The sequence below is a fragment of the Lolium rigidum genome, chromosome 7, assembly GCF_022539505.1.
Source record: "Lolium rigidum isolate FL_2022 chromosome 7, APGP_CSIRO_Lrig_0.1, whole genome shotgun sequence".
NCBI classification, from domain to species: Eukaryota; Viridiplantae; Streptophyta; class Magnoliopsida; order Poales; family Poaceae; genus Lolium; species Lolium rigidum.
The window spans coordinates 123941593-123963086 of NC_061514.1; the positions used below are offsets into that span (position 1 = coordinate 123941593).

The following is a 21494-nucleotide window of genomic DNA, read 5'->3' on the forward strand; positions in this document are numbered from 1 at the left end:
GTAGTGAGGTAGGGATGTCCTCATCAGCAAAGCTCCCTAGGTGAGCTATGAGGTCAATGGAAATGAATATGACAAGCCATATTATCTTGCTGATGGCATCTACCCTGACTGGGCCACACTGGTGAAGACTGTCCGTAATCCAAACACGGAGAAGACGAAGGGGTTTGCCAAGATGCAAGAGGCTTGCATGAACGATGTGGACCGAGGATTTGGTGTGCTCCAAGCTTTGTGCAATTGTCTGTCACCCGGCAAGAACATGGTCGCTGAAGACCATGCATGAGGTGATGACATGCTGCGTGATCATGCACAACATGATCGTTGAGAACGAGCGTCCTGATGGATGCAATGAGCACCAATGGGATTTCCATGGTGAGCTGGTCGCGCCAATCCCTGGGGCATTATCCTGGGAGGAGTATCGTCATATGAATGTATAAGTCACTAACGAGATCTTGTCCAAATGCTACAGACGGATCTGATTAAGCCTCAGTTGGCATTGACTGGCCCCATAAAGACAATGCCTAGAGGAATACCATCTTGTTTTCATGTAGACTTTAAAAAATTAAGATGTAATAAGTGAGACTCTTTGAACCTGTTTATTTTTTGTTTTAAAAAGCGGATGCGCAAATGTGTCGGGCCGCTGGAGGCACCCCAGATGCAAACGGACGCGCGGACAAAACGATCATTTTCGCGTCCGCCAGACAACGCAAACGGACACACGCGAATAATTTAGACTTCCGAATTGCGTTGCCCCGTTGGAGATGCCCTAAGAGCAGAAACCACTAATGGAGGAGCTACATGGTGACCTTTTTTTCTTCAAAAATATAAGTTTCAAAAAAATCTGAAACAAATTGTAGGTGCATACAATGTTGAACTCTACTACTGTGAAAAATATCGGTTTAAAATTCGTTGTATTCTAGGCTACACAAAAATGACAAATTTCAACTTTTCAAAATGTGGACTGTTCATCACACGCAGATCCATATATTTGTCATTTTTTCTGAGACCAAAATACAACGCATTTGGGACTGATTTTTTGCAAACTAGTAGAGTCATTATTATCTACAACAAGAATTTTTGTTCCGATTTTTTAAAACTTTCAAATACCATTTTGGAATTTCTCCAAAAACAAGCTACATGTAGCTCGGGAGCCATTTGGGCACTCTCCATAAGAGATCGACTTCATACCGCCTCCCTAATAGATAATATCCTTAGAAAACTCTTTTTCCATAAAAACGCATTAAAAATAAATTAATATTAAGATGATACCAATTACACCCATCAGAATATGCACACAAACAATAAAATAAAAATAGAAAACAACCCTACCGATGCCATCAACGGTTCACAAAAACAACAAAACAACCACTGCCATTGGAAGCACATGGATTACGATTGATGTTTAAAAAACCACTGCAAAAACAACGGCTATCGACCAATCTAGCAAAAAACATACAATTGCAAAGAGAACCGCTGAGTACTAATCAACATTGTGCCACGCTGATACGTCTCCAACGTATCTATAATTTCTTATGTTCCATGCTACTTTTATGATGATACTCACATGTTTTGTTCACACTTTATGATGATTTTATGCGTTTTCGGAACTAACCTATTAACGAGATGCCGAAGAGTCAGTTCTTGTTTTCTGCTGTTTTTGGTTTCAGAAATCCTAGTAAGGAAATATTCTCGGAATTGGACGAAATCAACGCTCAGTACCTTATTTTTCCACGAAGCTTCCAGAACACCGGAGAGAGACCAGAGGGGAGCCAGGGGGGCCCCACACGCCAGGGCGGCGCGGCCAAGGGGTGGGGCGCGCCCCCCTATTGTGTGGCCCCACCAGGGCCCCTCCGAGGCTGCCCTTCCGCCTACTTAAGGACTCCGTCGCGAAAATCCTATACGGATAAGCCACGGTACGAGAAACCTTCCAAAGCCGCCGCCATCGCGAAGCCAAGATCTGGGGGACAGGAGTCTCTGTTCCGGCACACCGCCGTGACGGGGAAGTGCCCCCGGAAGGCATCTCCATCGACACCACCGCCATCTCCATCGACGCTGCTGTCTCCTATGATGAGGAGGGAGTAGTTCTCCCCCGAGGCTAAGGGCTGTACCGGTAGATATGTGGTTAATCTCTCTCCCATGTACCTCAATACAATGATCTCATGAGCTGCTTTACATGATTGAGATCCATATGATGAGCTTTGTGATCTAGTTGAATATCATCTATGTGCTACTCTAGTGATGTTATTAAAGTATTCTATTCCTCCTCCATGATGTAATGGTGACAGTGTGTGCATCATGTAGTACGTGGCATAGGTTATGATTGTAATCTCTTGTAGATTATGGAGTTAACTATTGCTATGATAGTATTGATGCGATCTATTCCCCCTTTCATAGCCTGACGGTGATAGTGTGCATGCTATGTTAGTACTCGGTATAATTGCAATGGTCTATTATGCACTCTAAGGTTACTTAAATATGAACACCGAATGTTGTGGCGCTTGTTAACTCCGGCTTGAGGGAGCTCTTGTAGCCCTACACAATGAATAGTGTTTGTCATCCAACAAGAGAGTGTAGAGAAAGTAGTATTTGTTTATTCAGTTATGTGATCAATGTTGAGAGTGTCCACTAGTGAAAGTATGATCCCTAGGCCTTGTTTACACCACAGAGAATTGCCTCCCACGCCAGCAAGCTATTTTCTGGCACCGTTTCCAAACACTGCAAACATCGCTTGTTTACTGTTTTACTGCATCTTTACTTCCTGCAATATTATCACCATCTATACCACATGTATTTCACTATCTCTTCGCCGAACTAGTGCACCTATACATCTGACAAGTGTATTAGGTGTGTTTGGGACACAAGAGACTTCTTGTATCGTGATTGCAGGGTTGCTTGAGAGGGATATCTTTGTCCTCTACCTCCCTGAGTTCGATAAACCTTGCGTGATTCACTTAAGGGAAACTTGCTGCTGTTCTACAAACCTCTGCTCTTTGAGGCCCAACACTGTCTACAGGAATAGAAGCTTGCGTAGACATCAAGCTATTTTCTGGCGCCGTTGCCGGGGAGGTAAGGTAAAAGGTATTCACATCCTCTGACTACTAATCTATTTCCTAGCACTGTTTCCGGTGTGTGAGTGCTCGAAGCTATTTCCTTTAGATCCTGCAATTGCATCTTTTTGTTTCTTGTTAAACACTAGTAAGGCATAATGGAAAACAACTGTGAGCTTTTTAAACTATTTCCTGAGTTAAGACATGGATTGTTTGATGCGAAAATTAAAAAACCTATGGAACCTTATTTGCATGCTAGTAGTAATATTAGTATGAACGCTTTGAACACCATTGTTGATAATGATATAGAAAGTTCTAAGCTTGGGGAAGTTGGTTTTGATGAGCATGATATTTTTAGTCCCCCAAGCATTGAGGAGAAAATTTTCTTTGATGATACTTTGCCTCCTAGTTATGATGATTATAATGATAGTGGTCTTCTGGTGCCGCCTACTATGGAGGATAAATTTAATTATGATTACAGTATGCCTCCTATATTTGATGATAGCTACTTTGTTGAATTTGCTCCCACTACAATTAATAAGAATGACTATGCTTATGTTGGGAGTAGTAATAATTTTACGCATGAGACTCATGATAAGAATGTTTCATTTGATAGTTATATTGTTGAGTTTGTTCATGATGCTACTTAAAATCATTATGAGAGAGGAAAATATGGTTGTAGAAGTTTTCATGTTACTAAAACACCTCTCTATATGCTGAAAATCTTGAAGTTGCGCTTGTCTAGTTTTCCTATGCTTGTTGCATTATGCCTACATGACTTGTTTATTTACAAGATTCCTTTTCATAGGAAGTGGGTTAGGCTTAAATTTGTTTTGAATTTGCGTCTTGATGCTCTCTTTTGCTTCAACTCTTATTTCTTGCGAGTGCATCATTAAAACTGATGAGCCCATCTTAATGGCTATAAAGAAAGCACTTCTTGGGAGATAACCCATGTTTTTATTTTACTACAGCAATTTTGTTTTATATTTGAGTCTTGGAAGTTGTTACTACTGTAGCAAACTCTCCTTATCTTTATTTTATTGCATTGTTGTGCTGAGTAAAGTCTTTGATAGTAAGGTTCATACTAGATTTGGATTACTGCGCAGAAAAAGATTTCTTGCTGTCACGAATTTAGGCAGGGTTCTCTGTAGGTAACTCAGAAAAATCTGCCAATTTACGTGCGTGATCCTCAGATATGTACGCAACTTTCATTAGATTTGAGCATTTTCATCTGAGCAAGTTAAGTGCCTCTAAAAAATTCGTCTTTACGGACTGTTCTGTTTTGACAGATTCTGACTTTTATTTCGCATCGCCTGTTTTGCTATGTTGGATGGATTTGTTTGTTCCATTAACTTTCAGTAGCTTTGGGCAATGTCCAGAAGTGTTAAGAATGATTGTGTCACCTCTGAATATGTGAATTTTTGATTATGCACTAACCCTCTAATGAGATTGTTTTGAGTTTGGTGTGGAGGAAGTTTTCAAGGGTCAAGAGAGGAGGATGATACAATATGATCAAGAAGAATGAAAAGTCTAAGCTTGGGGATGCCCCCGTGGTTCATCCCTGCATATTTCAAGAAGACTCAAGCATCTAAGCTTGGGGATGCCCAAGGCATCCCCTTCTTCATCGACAACCTATCAGGTCACCTCTAGTGAAACTATATTTTTATTCCGTCACATCTTATGTGCTTTACTTGGAGCGTCTGTCTGCTTTTATTTTCATTTTGTTATTTTCATTCTCTGAATAAATTCATGCTTGTGTGGGAGAGAGACACGCTCCGCTTTTTCATTTGAACACTGGTGTTCTTAGCGTTACTCTTAATGTTCATGGCGAAGGTTGAAACTGCTTCGTTCATTGTTATATGGTTGGAAACAGAAAATAATGCATGTGGTAAATGGTATAATGTCTTGAATAATTTGATACTTGGCAATTGTTGTGCTCATATAGATCATGTTTAAGCTCTTGCATCATGTACTTTGTACCTAGTAATGAAGAATTACATAGAGCTTGTTAAAATTTGGTTTGCATGATTGGTCTCTAGAGTCTAGATATTTTATGGTGAAGTGTTTGAACAACAAGGAAGACAGTGTAGAGTCTTATAATGCTTGCAATATGTTCTTATGTAAGTTTTGTTGTACCGGTTCATACTTGTGTTTGCTTCAAACAACCTTGCTAGCCAAAGCCTTGTATTGAGAGGGAATACTTCTCGTGCATCCAAATCCTTGAGCCAAAAACTATGCCATATGTGTCCACCATACCTACCCACTACATGGTATTTCTCTGCCATTCCAAAGTAAATTACTTGAGTGCTACCTTTAAAATTCTATTATTTGTCTTTGCAATATATAGCTCATGGGAAAATAGCCTTAAAAACTATTGTGGTGAAGAATATGTAGCTATGTATCTTATTTCTTATAAGTTGCTTGTTGAGCGATAACCATGTTTCTGGGGACGCCACCAACTATTACACCTTTGTTGAATATCATGTGAGTTGCTATGCATGTTCGTCTTGTCTGAAGTAAGGGTGATTTTTCATGATCAAATGGTTTGAGTATGCATATTGTTAGAGAAGAACATTGGGCCGCTAACTAAAGCCATGATCCATGGTGGAAGTTTCAGTTTGGACAATTAATCCTCAATCTCTTATGAGAATTTTAACTGTTGTTCAATGCTTATGCATTAAAGAGGAGTCCATTATCTGTTGTCTATGTTGTCCCGGTATGGATGTCTAAGTTGAGAATAATCAAAAAGCGAGAAATCCAATGCGAGCTTTCTCCTTAGACCTTTGTACAGGCGGCATAGAGGTACCCCTTTGTGACACTTGGTTGAAACATATGCTATGCAATGATAATCCATATTAATCCAAGTTAATTAGGACAAGGTGCAAGCACTATTGGTAATCTATGCATGAGGCTTTCAGCTTATAGGATATCTTATACATAACACATATGCTTTATTACTACCGTTGACAAAATTGTTTCTTGTTTTCAAAATAAAAGCTCTAGCACAAAAACAGTAATCCATGCTTCCCTCTGCGAAGGGTCCATTCTTCTACTTTATTATTGAGTCAGTTTACCTACTTCTTTCTATCTTAGAAGCAAACACGTGTGTTGTGCATTGATTCTTACATGTTTACCTATTGCACTTGTTATATTGCTTTATGTTGACAACTATCCATGAGATATACATGTTACAAGTTGAAAGCAACTGCTGAAACTTAATCATCCTTTGTGTTGCTTCAATGCCTTTACTTTGAATTTATTGATTTATGAGTAACTCTTATGCAAGTCTTATTGATGCTTGTCTTCAAAGTACTATTCATGAAAAGTCTTTGCTATATGATTCATTTGTTTACTCATTATCTTCACCATTGCTTCGAATCGCTGCATTCATCTCATATGCTTTACAATTGTATTGATCAAGAGTATGATAGCATGTCACTTCAGAAATTATCTTTGTTATCGTTTACCTACTCGAGGGCGAGTAGGAACTAAGCTTGGGGATGCTGATACGTCTCCAACGTATCTATAATTTCTTATGTTCCATGCTACTTTTATGATGATACTCACATGTTTTGTTCACACTTTATGATGATTTTATGCGTTTTACGGAACTAACCTATTAACGAGATGCCGAAGAGCCAGTTCATGTTTCTGTTGTTTTTGGTTTCAGAAATCCTAGTAAGGAAATATTCTCGGAATTGGACGAAATCAACGCCCAGTACCTTATTTTTCCACGAAGCTTCCAGAACATCGGAGAGAGACCAGAGGGGAGCCAGGGGGCCCACACACCAGGGAGGCGCGGCCAAGGGGTGGGGCACGCCCCCCTATTGTGTGGCCCCACCAGGGCCCCTCCGAGGCTGCCCTTCCGCCTACTTAAGGACTCCGTCGCGAAAACCCTATACGGATAAGCCACGGTACGAGAAACCTTCCAGAGCCGCCGCCATCGCGAAGCCAAGATCTGGGGGACAGGAGTCTTTGTTCCGGCACGCCGCCGGGACGGGGAAGTGCCCCCGGAAGGCATCTCCATCGACACCACCGCCATCTCCATCGACGCTGATGTCTCCTATGATGAGGAGGGAGAAGTTCTCCCCCGAGGCTAAGGGCTGTACCGGTAGCTATGTGGTTAATCTCTCTCCCATGTACCTCAATACAATGATCTCATGAGCTGCTTTACATGATTGAGATCCATATGATGAGCTTTGTGATCTAGTTGAATATCATCTATGTGCTACTCTAGTGATGTTATTAAAGTATTCTATTCCTCCTCCATGATGTAATGATGACAGTGTGTGCATCATGTAGTACTTGGCATAGGTTATGATTGTAATCTCTTGTAGATTATGGAGTTAACTATTACTATGATAGTATTGATGCGATCTATTCCCCCTTTCATAGTCTGACGGTGACAGTGTGCATGCTATGTTAGTACTCGGTCTAATTGCAATGGTCTATTATGCACTCTAAGGTTACTTAAATATGAACACCGAATGTTGTGGCGCTTGTTAACTCCGGCTTGAGGGAGCTCTTGTAGCCCTACACAATGAATGGTGTTTGTCATCCAACAAGAGAGTGTAGAGAAAGTAGTATTTGTTTATTCAGTTATGTGATCAATGTTGAGAGTGTCCACTAGTGAAAGTATGATCCCTAGGCCTTATTTACACCACAGAGAATTGCCTCCCACGCCAACAAGCTATTTTCTGGCACCGTTTCCAAACACTGCAAACACCGTTTGTTTACTGTTTTACTGCATCTTTACTTCCTGCAATATTATCACCATCTATACCACCTGTATTTCACTATCTCTTCGCCGAACTAGTGCACCTATACATCTGACAAGTGTATTAGGTGTGTTGGGGACACAAGAGATTTCTTGTATCGTGATTGCAGGGTTGCTTGAGAGGGATATCTTTGTCCTCTACCTCCCTGAGTTTGATAAACCTTGGGTGATTCACTTAAGGGAAACTTGCTGCTGTTCTACAAACCTCTGCTCCTTGAGGCCCAACACTGTCTACAGGAATAGAAGCGTGCGTAGACATCACACGCCTGGTCGATGATGAGAGGTGTCAAAGATGCCAGATCTATCATCGTAGATGCCTTTGCAGATAGCTAACACTCAAATTTTGCTGTTGAAGATACTGATATCCCACGGGAACATAGACTTGAGATGCACGGCGAGTACAACATGTAGCTCTGAGATGACCAGATTCAGCGCATCACGATCTCCCGTGCGATGCTCAAGGACCTATCTACGCTCCTCATGGACGAGGCGACAAGCGCCCTAGCTAGGCGTCGAGTCCAACTGCGCACTCCAGGTGGTGTGTCACCGCCTCATGAAGAGCCATACATGTGTGGTTGTCAGTGTCCGACGATAGTTCGCATTGTGGAGCAGGATGAGTGTGTTGTCAAGAATTATAGCCATGACGATTTTGTTTCACAGCCCTACTCGGGGCTGCAACAGCAGCACCACACTTCTAAGATGATGGTAGCGCGGTCAGTCGCTCACCTAGAATAGGCGAATGGGGCGGCGTCGAAGATATGGAGAGGGAGAAAGATACTGTAGATGGCACCCTCTCCTCTACTGGTAGCCACCAGGAGGCCTTTGTCGGCGGCGCCGAGGAGGTTTTGAGAACTCATAACTATCGGTGGAGGTGAATTATATTCTCCTAGAAATGTTGGCTTCTTATTAATGTTTGTTCCAACCATATACATTAAGTGGCTAACGTCTTGTTTGGTTACTTATTTACCTTTAAATTAGTTCCAGTTAGGACTGCACTAGAATGGTATGGAGTATGAACTCGTAAGATGTATGTAAGCGAAAAAAGCAACATGCATGTATTCCAAATTCCTAATTAAGTGCTAATAGTATGTGAGCAGCGTATAATTCAGCCTATTCAGGTAAAGTTGGAACCTAGAACATTAATACATACCCTAACCATAATGTCCTGGAAGTTTTTTGAGTTCTCGCTCAGATGCTTCATGCTTGTTTGTACACCATGCTCTTGACACGTCGAGGCAATTAGTAGTGGTTCAAACACGTTTGTCAGGACAGGCGATGCTTAGTTGCTCACGGTAGGTCAAATAAAAAAGAGGAGGCACAAATAAATGAAAAGCTGCGCAGATAATTCGGGGATATGAAATTATAAACAGGGCTATGCTGCTTGTGTTGTGTAGAGTCAAAACGTGGCAATGTTTGCTTCAAAAGAAAAGAAAACAGAAAAGAAAAAGAGAAAATTAATGTAGCACAATCTGCCAGACATAGGCGGGCATGTAATGGCGCCATCTCATTAGTTCGAGAGCAATATCTCTTCTTTTGAATTCTCTGTAGACAACTAGCATACACTGTGTATACAGCTTGAGCTGAGCTCCACGGTTTTTGGTTGTCATCAGCCGCGAAGACGAGAGTTAAGAGGGATAATATCAGTTGCAGCCTGCAGGTTGCAGCTGGTGACAACACGAAACTATATATATACGGAGTAGTGTATATGGAGATTTGAGAACATCGCATCGTATCATCAGGAGATAAACAATGATGCTATTATTAGCAGAAAAATGGTGATGGATCGTCGGAGATAATGGCGTTGACCCGTCGCGCCACAGGCAGAGCAGATTTTATTGGTTGGTCATGTTTGGGCCGAGTAGATTTTGATCCGAAACATTCATCAGCAAGCCCATTAGCAGCCCGAACTAAAACATGGGAAGCCCATAAGCAGAATACCACATAGAGTCGGTAACCAAGGCGAGTCCGCGAGGGAGTAAGCATCATCCGCACCGGGCGGCGGTACATCCAGTCCGCCATTATCGGCCGAGGAAGAAAATCTCGTGTCCCCGTTTTCGTTTGTAAAAACCTGACAGATGGCGTGGTGGACGCCGGTGTCCATGGAGTTGGATCTGGACATAGCGAATACGAGACAGAAGTTAGAGGACGAGGTGCTCCGTACCTGGCTGTGGGACAAGGAGCTAGACTCCATCGTCAAGGAGCAGCAGGAGCGAGACGAGGAAGGCAATTACGAGTACTACGAGCCGGACGAACCATACGACGATGAAGAAGAGGAGCTCCATTACGGTTCAACGGGATACGGGTACATGTTCCGCTACGAGGACGGGAACCCCTTTTACGCCGCCGACATGGAGGAGAGGTGGGAGAATCAGATGCAGTTTCCTCCCATGCCCACCGCCGAGAAATCACATCCCTTATCGAGAGTATGGAAAGGGTCCCTTCGTGTCGAGGGCCCGTGTCAGCTAGATCCAAATCTGGTGTCTACACAAAGCTTGTGTAAGTGGGCATACTAAATTTGAATTATGAAACAATTTCATACTATGAATCCACACAGTTCTTATGGAGTACATTTTATAAAGTTTTACATCACAATTTTTGATATCTAGTGATTTGTTTTCATATTGGCTGCAGTGCCTCCATTGCCAATATGGGAAAACCGTTGGGTGAACAAAAAGGAGAACGAGCCTTGTCGACGGGCTATCCAAGTATTCAGTTTGAATTTATTGCCTCCTCGTGATGACACGGTTGAGATCTACGGTATGTTTGCATTCCGAGATATACGAAACCCCGGACTACGGAATATTGTCTTTGAATACCCAAGAGACAAACCATGCAAGCTTAAGCCGGTGAGTGGACTTTTTCTTGTTGTCTCTCTCCCCTTTTTTTCTTTATTGAAAACCATGCATGATATATGTCTAACTGTATCAAATATACAGGGTGCTTCTAAGCTTCAACCTCTACTTACCGCGCATCAAGGCATCTATGCGGTTGGGCTTGTGCTAATTGAATATCGTTTACTAATTAAGGATGAAGAACGTGAAAACGACAAGGTATTAATAGATGGATATTCTGTCTATGCGCCATCATTCTATGCAGACTATGAAAGGCTACATTGGCACATCAATACTGGTCACCACGGCAGCGTCGATCTGAGAATGACCGCTATCCCGAAAGCGGTGTTGGCTGTGTTGGAGTGTGAGGTGCACAATCTTGGGGACAATTTGTTTGATTGGCTTACAGTAACTGCGGTTTACCGTACCATGCACCAGGGTGCTTTTCCAATCTTCATAGGGAAGTTGAGTGTTTGCAAGCTGCCACCTGTCACAGTTAGTGTGAATTATAGCGAGCATTTGACAATAGACTTATACACGCACAATAGTCACCTGGATGATGATAATTCCCATCCTGATGGTGTTGTTGGTGACTATAATTCACCCGGTCGTTTTGATTACGACATTGAGGACATCATAACTGACAATCTGTGGTTTAAGCCGCAGAAGAGTGGAAGCTGTACAAAAATATCAAGTGATATGTATGGCCTTGTAATGTCGGTGAAGGTAACATGGTCTAGCTTGTGGGAGCCATGTCAATAATAATCATGTTTCCAAAGTTTGTATACTTTTAGAAGATGCGATTTTGTAGTTAGTGTTGACTAGCTTAAAAGAATCTTAATGCTTAGTGCATTTGGAGATGAGCCTCTGCTACGTATTTTCTTAGGCTCCGTGCAAGTCAGTTTCTTCCTTTGATTCACAGCCTGATATCACTACATAATGCATGGTAGCTGCACATGAAATCCACCTTTGTACGGCGGTCACAACAATGGCCATAGCTCATCTCTGCTGCCAGTGTCTTTGATATGAGTAGTCAGCAGTGAAGAACTGGAGATGGAAGTGAAAACGCGAAAAATCATTTTGGATCCTGGACACCAGTGCTCTCATCGTATTAAAATCCGCTAGAAAATAGAAATGTGACGCCGTCTATAATTCTGGTCCCAAAATTTCCCAGCGCTATTCGATCCACGAGAAGGGATACACGCACCCGCAAATACACGACAGCTCCGTAAGGTCAAGCACTGCGTCTTCCACCAATAATAATGCCCCGCTAGCACCACCAAGGTGATCTAGCTGCAGTGACGATCGAGGCGAGACGATGAGATGAGACGGCCTAGCGGGCAGCCGACATCCAACAATGTTTCCACGCCGCTGTCTGCCTCCGTGCTATGATGCCTGCCACCGGATGACACAACGGCCTCGGCTCCTGTTCTCTAGTTCCTTTCACTTTCAGCCGCCGGATGACATACCGGTGCTCAGCATTCCGGAGCAGTCTCTGGACCGTATGCTCGTGCTCTGCTCCATGGGAGCGCCTCATCTGGCAGAACTGGAATCGCGGCGTGCAAGGAGTGGGAGGTGGAGCTGAGTGCCAGGACGGCCCTCTCGCAGTCTCGCGCCCAAACCGGGCGGCCAACTCGCTGGCACATTCTCCTGGATCTGGTACAGCTGGGGAATATTAACGGTCTGATCGTTTTGGTGGAGAACTGCTCTCTGCTGTTGCTACTAAAATGGTTCCAGATAGTTAGTCTCGAGAGTTAGGCAACTGTTTACCCATTCAGATTTCGTGACGAACCCCCCTTTTGCTTGGCTATGTTAAGGCTTTGCAGCTTGGATAGGATGCGAATTGATGCCAGACGTGTCTCGGTGCCGATCCTTTGCTGAGGGTTATGGACAGAACGACTCATCTTGGTAAGACCAAGTTCCTGTAATAAACAAGATTGGATGAGATGTGTTCAAGCTGCTACCGAGCTTAACACCAACTTTGTTTTGCTCCTGGGACTGCGAGAATGAACAGCGGGCGAGCAGATTTTACAATGGAAAACATTCAAGTGCATCAGTACATTATCTCAGTAACTATCAAATGCAGCTTGCATATAAGACGACCATAAGCGAAGTGCCAGGGTTCCTCCCCGTCATGTCGCCGGAGCAGCGGATGGGTGGAGAAACTCCCACTCCTAGCACGCACCGAGGGTTGCACGAGGGACTCTAGTCGCATCATGGGAAAGGGCAAGTGTTCCCTTCCATTTGATTTTTCTTCCAAAAACCAACACTGCAACCTCTCAAGCGTCTAGGGATCTTCCAAGATTGTTGACAACAATTTGCCAAAGTTTTGCAAAGTCCTTTTTACTTTTGCAAAGTATGTCTTTGATTCTGAGGTGATTCATTTACAATTGAATAAAACAATGATTATATTACTTGGTTTGTAGCGTCACATTCTGATGTGGATTTAATTTTGAAACCTTTTCTTCTGTATACTATGGCTCAATTTTCACGTTCAGATTAAATAAACCAGTGCATAAATAAAAAACGTGAGTGTAGAAATCAGCACAAGAGAACATCAGATGTTAGCCCAATAGTGGATCTAAGTCGCCCCCCTAGTCTACTCCACAATTTCGGATGAAGCGGGCAATTTTGGAGTAATGTATTTTACACGTACTGAAACATCAGTTTAAAAGTTGGAAATTGAACAAGTCGAACTCATGTCAACGGAAATCTGATGTCATGTACGTACCCATCTACGCATCACTCTGGCTCATGAAAAAAAAAATATCACGAAAAAAATCTAGACAGTAGCATTAACTGCTGATCCAAAATCAGAAGAAAATATACTACTTCATAGTTCACAGTCGCCCCTCCGCTCATCCCAAAAACAAAGACACAAATATTGGATAATTAGGCACAATTTTCATGATTAATTCCAGAATATAAAGCATGACGATAGTAAGTACTAACGTGTGAAACTTGAACATACTAGATGCATTGATCAACATGAATAGTAGCAGGGCAAACGGTACAATATCCATCGCTAAACAGATCGAGATATGTCGCACGTACCAATCTGCTGGAGGTGGCGGTGGAGGTGTAGCAGACGATATCGCAGTAGTAACGTTGTTGATGACGGGAACGACGGGTCGAAGTAGACGGCGTTGAAGACGACGGTAGGCAGCACCACCCAACTTAGACGGAAGGCGACCCGTGATGAAGAACTTGAGCAGTCACGCAGAGCGCTTCCCAAAAACCTAATTCGCCCTCTCTCGTACAGGATCGCAAAGGCGAGCGGTTCCGGAGACCTGCTCTCCTGTTCACCGGTGCACGCCGGTGGGCGGGATGGAGTAGGCTACGATGGCGGCGCAAGCAGAGAGAGGTGGAACCCCTAACTCGTGTATTGGATGTGTTTCTGCGGTAGCTGGGCAAGAGATTATAAAGGCTCAGGAAACCCTAAGCAATGTGGGGCACGCCCACGTCGCGCACACTTTTCGAGTCGGTTACAGATAGCCCACGGTCCGGGAGCGACCCGAACCAACTAACGGCGACGCGTCCGTATAGGACTCTATTCGTTTTCCTGAACTGTAAAAAGAAAGAAAAGTCTCGGCTCGAGGCTCAATCCACTCACCACGAGCGCGGCGCGCGTCGTGGCGTGTCGAGTCGAGTCGAGTCGAGCAAGCGAGGAGGAGGAGGAGCGCGTGTAGCACTCCTATTCTCACTCACTTACTAGTGGTGGAACAACCCAACTTATAAGGTGGTCTAACTTACTCCCAACTTTCCATGTGAGACTAAACTTTCCACCTCTTACCACTCCCTAGTGAGCTACCATCAACTTGGGCTCAAACTCACAAGGGCTGCCACTGTGTGGGCTTTGATATTTTATGGCAAAATTGAAATACTACATGGGCCAAATGATTTAGCCCATTTATTTCAACAATGCCCCACCAGATCTCAAATCCTCATTTAGAGATTTACCAATACTCGCTGCTTGTTTATATACCAGTGTTTCCGCGGAGACTGTTAAGTTGAACTTCCGCCTAGAACTTTAAGCTACATCAATTCACACTTGAATAATGGACTAAGCCTTGAATTACAAGTTTTGCGTGAATAGGGTTGCACTCAAAGTCATAACCAGTACATTGATGCCAGTAGCCTACCCCACGGGTGAAGCATATGCGTCATACTTCGTGATCTCTTCATGAGTTTACTAGAGATCACCTAAATCTCATAGATTGCGACGTTTAACAATCAGACTCATATAGGTGTGTTATTTCAAGAATGCTCTGTAGGACAACATCTTTGCTAAAATAGCCAACATAAACACATTAAGGCTTGTTGCCAACCTGCCTTACAACAATTGAGAGTTGTGCATCTTCACATAGAGAGGGTTACATAATACTCTCCTCAATTATGTTAGATGTATATATCTGTATATTGTAGTTTCTCCATATGTTAGGGGGCTACCTGCATATTTGCACCTATACATGTACTATATATTGTGGCCTTTGGCCCCCTGGTAATACGCATATTGCCCTAACATGGTATCAGAGCCCCAGGTCTCGAGTTCAAATCCTGGCTTTCACAATTTATTCTAAAAATTATCTCTTCTCCCCCCTCTTCTCGCAACCTCCTACCGCATCCGGCCTCCCGCTGCCTCTTTTCCTCTCTACACGTGTTGACTTGTCTTCTCAGCTTCCCATCACACGTGAGAGGGGGTGTTGAAGTGTATAAGTAGATTGCCTAGCCCTTTCCATCAGTTCAGACTTTTGGTTCAAGTGGCTAGTGCATGAAGCTTAACATGGTATCAGAGCAAAAATTGGCCCTCTTCCTCTTCTAGTCCGTACGGACGCTTTTTGCTTGTTCCGGCCGCCGTTCGTCACCGGCTCCTCTTCCCGGCCGCCTCCTCTCCTTCCCGGCCGTCCTCCGGTGGCCGGCCATCTCCCGGCCGTCTCCCAGGCCGTCTCCCGCCCCCAGGCCGTCCGCCCCCGGCCGGACTTCTTCTTCCCGGCCGCCTCCTGCCGCCCGCTGCCCTTCATCGCCGGCCGCCCGCCGCTGCTCCCGGCCGCCCGTCCGGCCCTGCCTCTGCCTACGCCACGTCGCGTTCGAGTTATATCGCTCGCGTGCGTTCTCGATCCGGTTAGTTTCGATCTGATCTGAAAAAAGCTATGTCTTCCTCATCGGGCTATGTTGCGATTCCTCGCTGCCCCGTGATTTTCGATGGCGCGAATTATCCTGATTTCACTGCCTTCATGCGCGTCCACATGCGTGGTCTTCGTCTTTGGGGTGTTCTTTCCGGCGAGGTCTCCTGTCCGTCGCGCCCCGTTGCTCCTACGGTGCCCAGGACCACTCTACTGTCGTTGCATCTTACCGACTGGATGTGACTGACTACACTCAGTGGATCGATGAGGATGCTCGTGCTGCTGCTGTTCTCACCTCCAGTGTTCTGCCTCAGTATGCTGCTGAGTTCATGGGTCTTCCCACTGCTGTTGCTCAGTGGGCTTTTCTTCGTCAGCGCTATCAGCCGTCTGGGGATGCTCTTTACCTATCTGTGGTCCGCCAGGAGCATGCCCTTCAGCGGGGTGATTCCACTATTGATGAGTTCTACACTCAGAGTTCTGCTATCTGGCGTCAGCTTGATTCTCTTCGTACAACTGTCTCTGCCACCTGTCCCTGCTGTCTGACTGTGCGCGCGAATCTTGAGTTTCAGCGCGTTTTTGAGTTCTTGTCGCGGCTCCGTAAGGAGTTTGAGCCGCGCCGTGCACAGCTGCTTGCCCGTGGTCGTGTTCTGCTCTCTGAGGTATTGGCTGAGCTTCGTGCTAAGGAGACTCGTCTTCGTGGTGCTGGTCTTCTTGAGATTCCCTCTGTACTTACTGCTCGTGGACCTCCTACGCCGCCGGCTTCATTGTGGTCTCCAGCACCGCCGATACTCTCTACTCCTCCAGTCCAGGGCCAGAGTCAGCCTCAGCAGCCTCGTGGTATGACACCTCCCTGCACCTACTGTGGCAGGTCTGGCCACACTATCTCTAGCTGCTGGCAGAGGCATCCCAGCTTACGTCAGCGGCACTATACTCGTCGGCGGGGTGGTTCTTCAGGATCTTCTGCTGTTGCGCTATCTAATCAGGACATTATCCGTGGTCTTCGTGGTCTACTCGCTGCTACAGGCTCTTCATCGACGGGTACTGCTGGTTCTGTGACTGGGTCTTCTGGCACCGCGCAACCACCACCTTCTACACAGTCAGGTACGTCATCCCCGTGGTATCTGGATTCTGGAGCTTCTTTTCATATGACTTCTGCGTCTTCTATTCTCTCTGCTCTTCGCTCTCTTGTTTCTCCTGTCCGTGTTATCACGGCTGATGGTACCTCTCTTCATGTTTCCAGTCGAGACACCCTTTCTACTTTTTCTTTTTCTGTTCCTGATGTTTCTCATGTTCCTAGTCTTAAGATGAACCTGTTTTCTGCTAGTCAGCTTATTGATTCTGGTTGTCGCGTCATTCTTGACGTTGATTCTTGTGCTATTCAGGACCGTCGTACACGGGCCCTGGTTGGAGCTGGCCCTCGCTGCCTTGAGTCCCCCGGGCTCTGGGAGTTAGACTGGCTTCGCGTTCCTCATGCTGACACTTCATCTGTCAGTTCTCCTACGGTTGCTGCTTCTGTCACTGGATCTATTCAGCAGTGGCATCATCGGCTGGGTCACCTCTGTGGCTCCCGTTTATCGTCATTAGTTCGTAGTGGTCTTCTGGGTCTGTCTCAGGAGACGTGTCTTTGCATTCGTGTCAGGGTTGTAGGTTAGGCAAACAGATTCAGCTTCCCTATCCTACTAGTGCGTCTGTATCTCAGCGACCTTTTGATTTAGTTCATTCAGATGTTTGGGGTCAGGCTCCCTTTCCTTCGAAAGGGGATCATCGATAATATGTTTTTTATTGATGATTTTTCGCGGTACACCTGGTTGTTTCTTATGCACTCTCGCAGTGAAGTGCTCTCTATTTATCAGCGCTTTGCAGCCATGGTTCGTACTCAGTATTCCACGCCTATTCGTGTGTTTCGTGCTGATTCTGCCGGAGAGTATATCTCCTAGCACCTGTGTGGTGTTCTTGCTGAGCAGCGCACTCTTGCTCAGTTCTCGTGTCCCGGCGCCCATGCTCAAAATGGTGTCGCCGAGCGTAAACATCGTCATATTCTTGAGACTACCCGTGCTATGATGATTGCTTCCTCTCTTCCGCCGCATTTCTAGGCTGAGGCTGTCGCTACGTCGACTTACCTCATTAACATTCAGCCCTCTGCTGCCCTTCAAGGTGGCATTCCTCTCGAGCGTCTTTCTGGTCGCTCTCCCGATTACTCGACTCTTCATTTATTTGGTTGTGTTTTCTATGTCCTTCTCCCTCCTCGCGAATGCACCAAGCTGACCGCTTAGTCTTTTGAGTGCGTTTTTCTCGGATACAGTGATGAGCATAAGGGCTATCGCTGTTGGGACCCTGTTGGTCGTCGGATACGCATCTCTCGTGACATCACGTTTGATGAGACACGTTCCTTCTATCCTCGCCCCACCTCGGGTACTTACCTGGTGGATGATATCTCTTTTCTTCTTTTTCCGGATGCACCCCATGCTGTCCCTTCTCCTCCTCCTCCTAGTCCTGATGCGCCTCCTTCGGCTTCAGCGCCATCCTCTCCTCCGTCTAGTTCCCCTAGTACTCCTCGTTCTCCGGCTTCGGATCCTTTCGATGTTGTTCCCTCTTCCTCTTCTTCTGATGAGTTGTCTTCTGCCGATGAGCTCCCTCCTTCACGGCCTGTTCGTCAACGTCGTCCTCCAGCCCGTTACTCTCCTAGTCAGTATGGTCTCTCTGTAGTTTCTGAACCGACTTCTTATCGAGATGCCGAGCGTCATCCTGAATGGCAGCTTGCCATGGCTGAGGAGATCGCTGCCCTTGAGCGCACTGGCACCTGGGATCTTGTTTCTCCCCCTTCTAGTGTTCGTCCTATCACGTGTAAGTGGTTCTATAAAATTAAGACCCGCTCTGATGGATCTCTTGAGTGCTATAAAGCGCATCTTGTGGCTCGTAGCTTTCAGCAGGAGCACGACCGTGACTATGATGAGACATTTGCCCCTGTGGCTCGTATGACCACTGTGCGTACTCTTCTTGTTGTTGCTTTTGTTCGACGCTGGTCTGTGTCCCAGCTTGATGTTCAGAACGCCTTTCTTAACGGCGAGTTGAGTGAGGAGTTTTACATGCAGCCTCCTCCTGGGTATTCGGTTCCTGATGGGATGGTTTGTCGTCTTCGACGTTCTCTCTATGGTCTCAAACAGGCCCCTCGTGCCTGGTTTGAGCGTTTCGCCTCTGTGGTGACTGCTGCTGGTTTCACTCCTAGTTTTCATGATCCAGCACTTTTCGTTCACACTTCGTCTCGTGGACGCACTCTTCTTTTATGTTTCTTATGACGGATCTTGGTCCTCTTCGCTATTTTCTTGGCATTGAGGTTTCTTCCACTTCTGATGGCTTTTCTATCTCTCAGGAGAAGTATATTCAGGATCTTCTTGCCCGTGCTGCTCTTGGGGATGAGCGCACGGTTGATACTCCTATGGAGCTTAATGTTAAGCTTCGTCCTACTGATGGTGATCCTCTTCCTGATCCTACTCGTTATCGCCATCTTGTTGGGAGTCTTGTTTATCTTGCTGTCACTCGTCCTGATATTTCTTATCTTGTTCATATTCTGAGTCAGTTTGCCTCAACTCCTACCACTGTTCACTACAGTCATCTCCTTAGTGTTCTTCGTTATCTTCGTGGCACGATCACTCGTCGCCTTTTCTTTCCTCGTTCCAGCTCTCTCCAGCTCCAGTGCTACTCGGATGCTACGTGGGCGAGTGATCCTACGGATCGTCGTTTAGTTTCTACTTACTGTGTGTTTCTTGGTGGTTCGCTTGTTGCTTGGAAAGCGAAGAAACAGGCCGGAGTTTCCCGTTCGAGTGTTGAGGCTGAGTTGCGGGCTATGGCTTTGTTGATTGCTGAGGTGACCTGGTTACGGTGGTTGCTTGCAGATTTTGGGGTCTTTGTTACGACACCCACTCCACTTTTTTTCTGACAGTACAGGTGCTATCAGTATTGCACGTGATCCGGTCAAGCATGAGTTGACCAAGCATATTGGTGTTGATGCTTTCTATACAAGTGCTCAGGTGCAGGATGAGGTTGTTGCGGTTCATTATGTGCCTTCAGATTTGCAGTTGGCGGATTTCTTTACAAAGTAACAGACTCGAGCGCAGCATGACTTCTTACTCTCCAAACTCAATGTTGTGGATCCACCATGAGTTTGAGGGGGGGTGTTAGATGTATATATCTATATATTGTAGTTTCCCCATATGTTAGGGGGCTTCCTGCATATTTGCACCTGTACATGTACTATATATTGTGGCCTTTGGCCCCCTGGTAATACAACAAGCATATTGCCCTAACAAATTAAACCACTAGTTTGTTGTTCCCAGGTCCTAATTCACGGGATCTCCGATCACAAAGGTTGGATTACCACTATGGCGTAACATCAACGGGTTTCAAACCCATCTCCCTCGATGCACTTTCTATCACATTATGTGATAGTCCCTTTGTAAAGGGATTTGCCAGGTTTTTGTCTATTTGAATATACGTAACAATTATTACTCCGGAGTTTCGCAATTTCCTGACAGACTTCAAACGTCTCTTTACGTGTCTTGATGACTTCGCGTTATCCTTAGAATTCACTTTGACAATTACGGTTTGATTGTCACAATTCAAAAGGATTGCCGGAATAGGTTTTTCAACCACAGGAAAGTCCATCAAGAGCTCACGCAACCATTCTGATTCAACAGTGGTTGTGTCTAAAGCAGTAAGTTCCGCTTCCATAGTTGACCTCGTCAATATGGTTTGCTTACAAGATCTCCATGAAACTGCGCCTCCTCCAAAGGTAAATACATACCCACTAGTGGCGTAGAGATCAGCTACATCAGAGATCCAATTTGAATCACTATATCCTTCAAGCACAACCGGGTGCCCTGAATTGTGAATCCAATAACTCATTGTACCACAAAGGTAGCGCATGATCCTATCAAGTGCATTCCAATGATCAGTACCCGGGTTTGATATGAACCTACTCAACTTGCTAACAGCAAAAGAGATGTCGGGTCTAGTCGCGCTCGCTAAGTACATGAGTGAGCCAACGATGTGAGAATATCTCAATTGATCTGTGGCAATCCTCCGGTTCTTGCGTAGTGTCACACTGGGATCATAAGGTTTTGGAGAAGACTTGCTATCAATATAGCCGAACCGGCTCAAGATCTTCTCAACATAATGGGATTGCGTTAGAGTAATCCCACTCTCATTCTTAATCAGTTTGATGTTCAGAATCACATCAGCTTCTCCCAGATCTTTCATATCAAAGCTCATTGACAAGAAATACTTGCCTCATGTATTACTTTCATGCTTGTACAAAAGATCAGAATATCATCCACATACATACATAGTATAACACCTTCGCCCCCACCATGGCGATAGTAAACGCACTTGTCAGCCTCATTAACAACAAAGCCTACAGCAGTTAAAGTTCTGTCAAACTTCTCATGCCATTGCTTAGGTGCTTGTTTCAAGCCATATAAAGATTTTAGCAACTTGCACACCTTTCTTTCTTCACCTTTTACTACAAACCCATCAGGCTGATCCATATAGATTTCCTCTTCCAACACTTCATTAATAAAAGCTATCTTTACGTCCATTTGATGAACGATAAGATCATAGGAGGCAGCTATGGACAGTAGTACTCGAATGGTGGTAATTCTAGCGACAGGTGAATAGGTGTCGAAGTAATCTTCGCCTTCTCTCTGTGTGTAGCCTTTCGCTA

General features: G+C 45.0%; 1 pseudogene; it reads left to right on the plus strand.

Moving 5' to 3' along the window:
- Positions 1-9896: 9896 nt before the first annotated feature.
- On the plus strand, positions 9897-11411 carry LOC124671936 (annotated as a pseudogene).
- The last annotated feature ends 10083 nt before the right edge of the window (positions 11412-21494 follow it).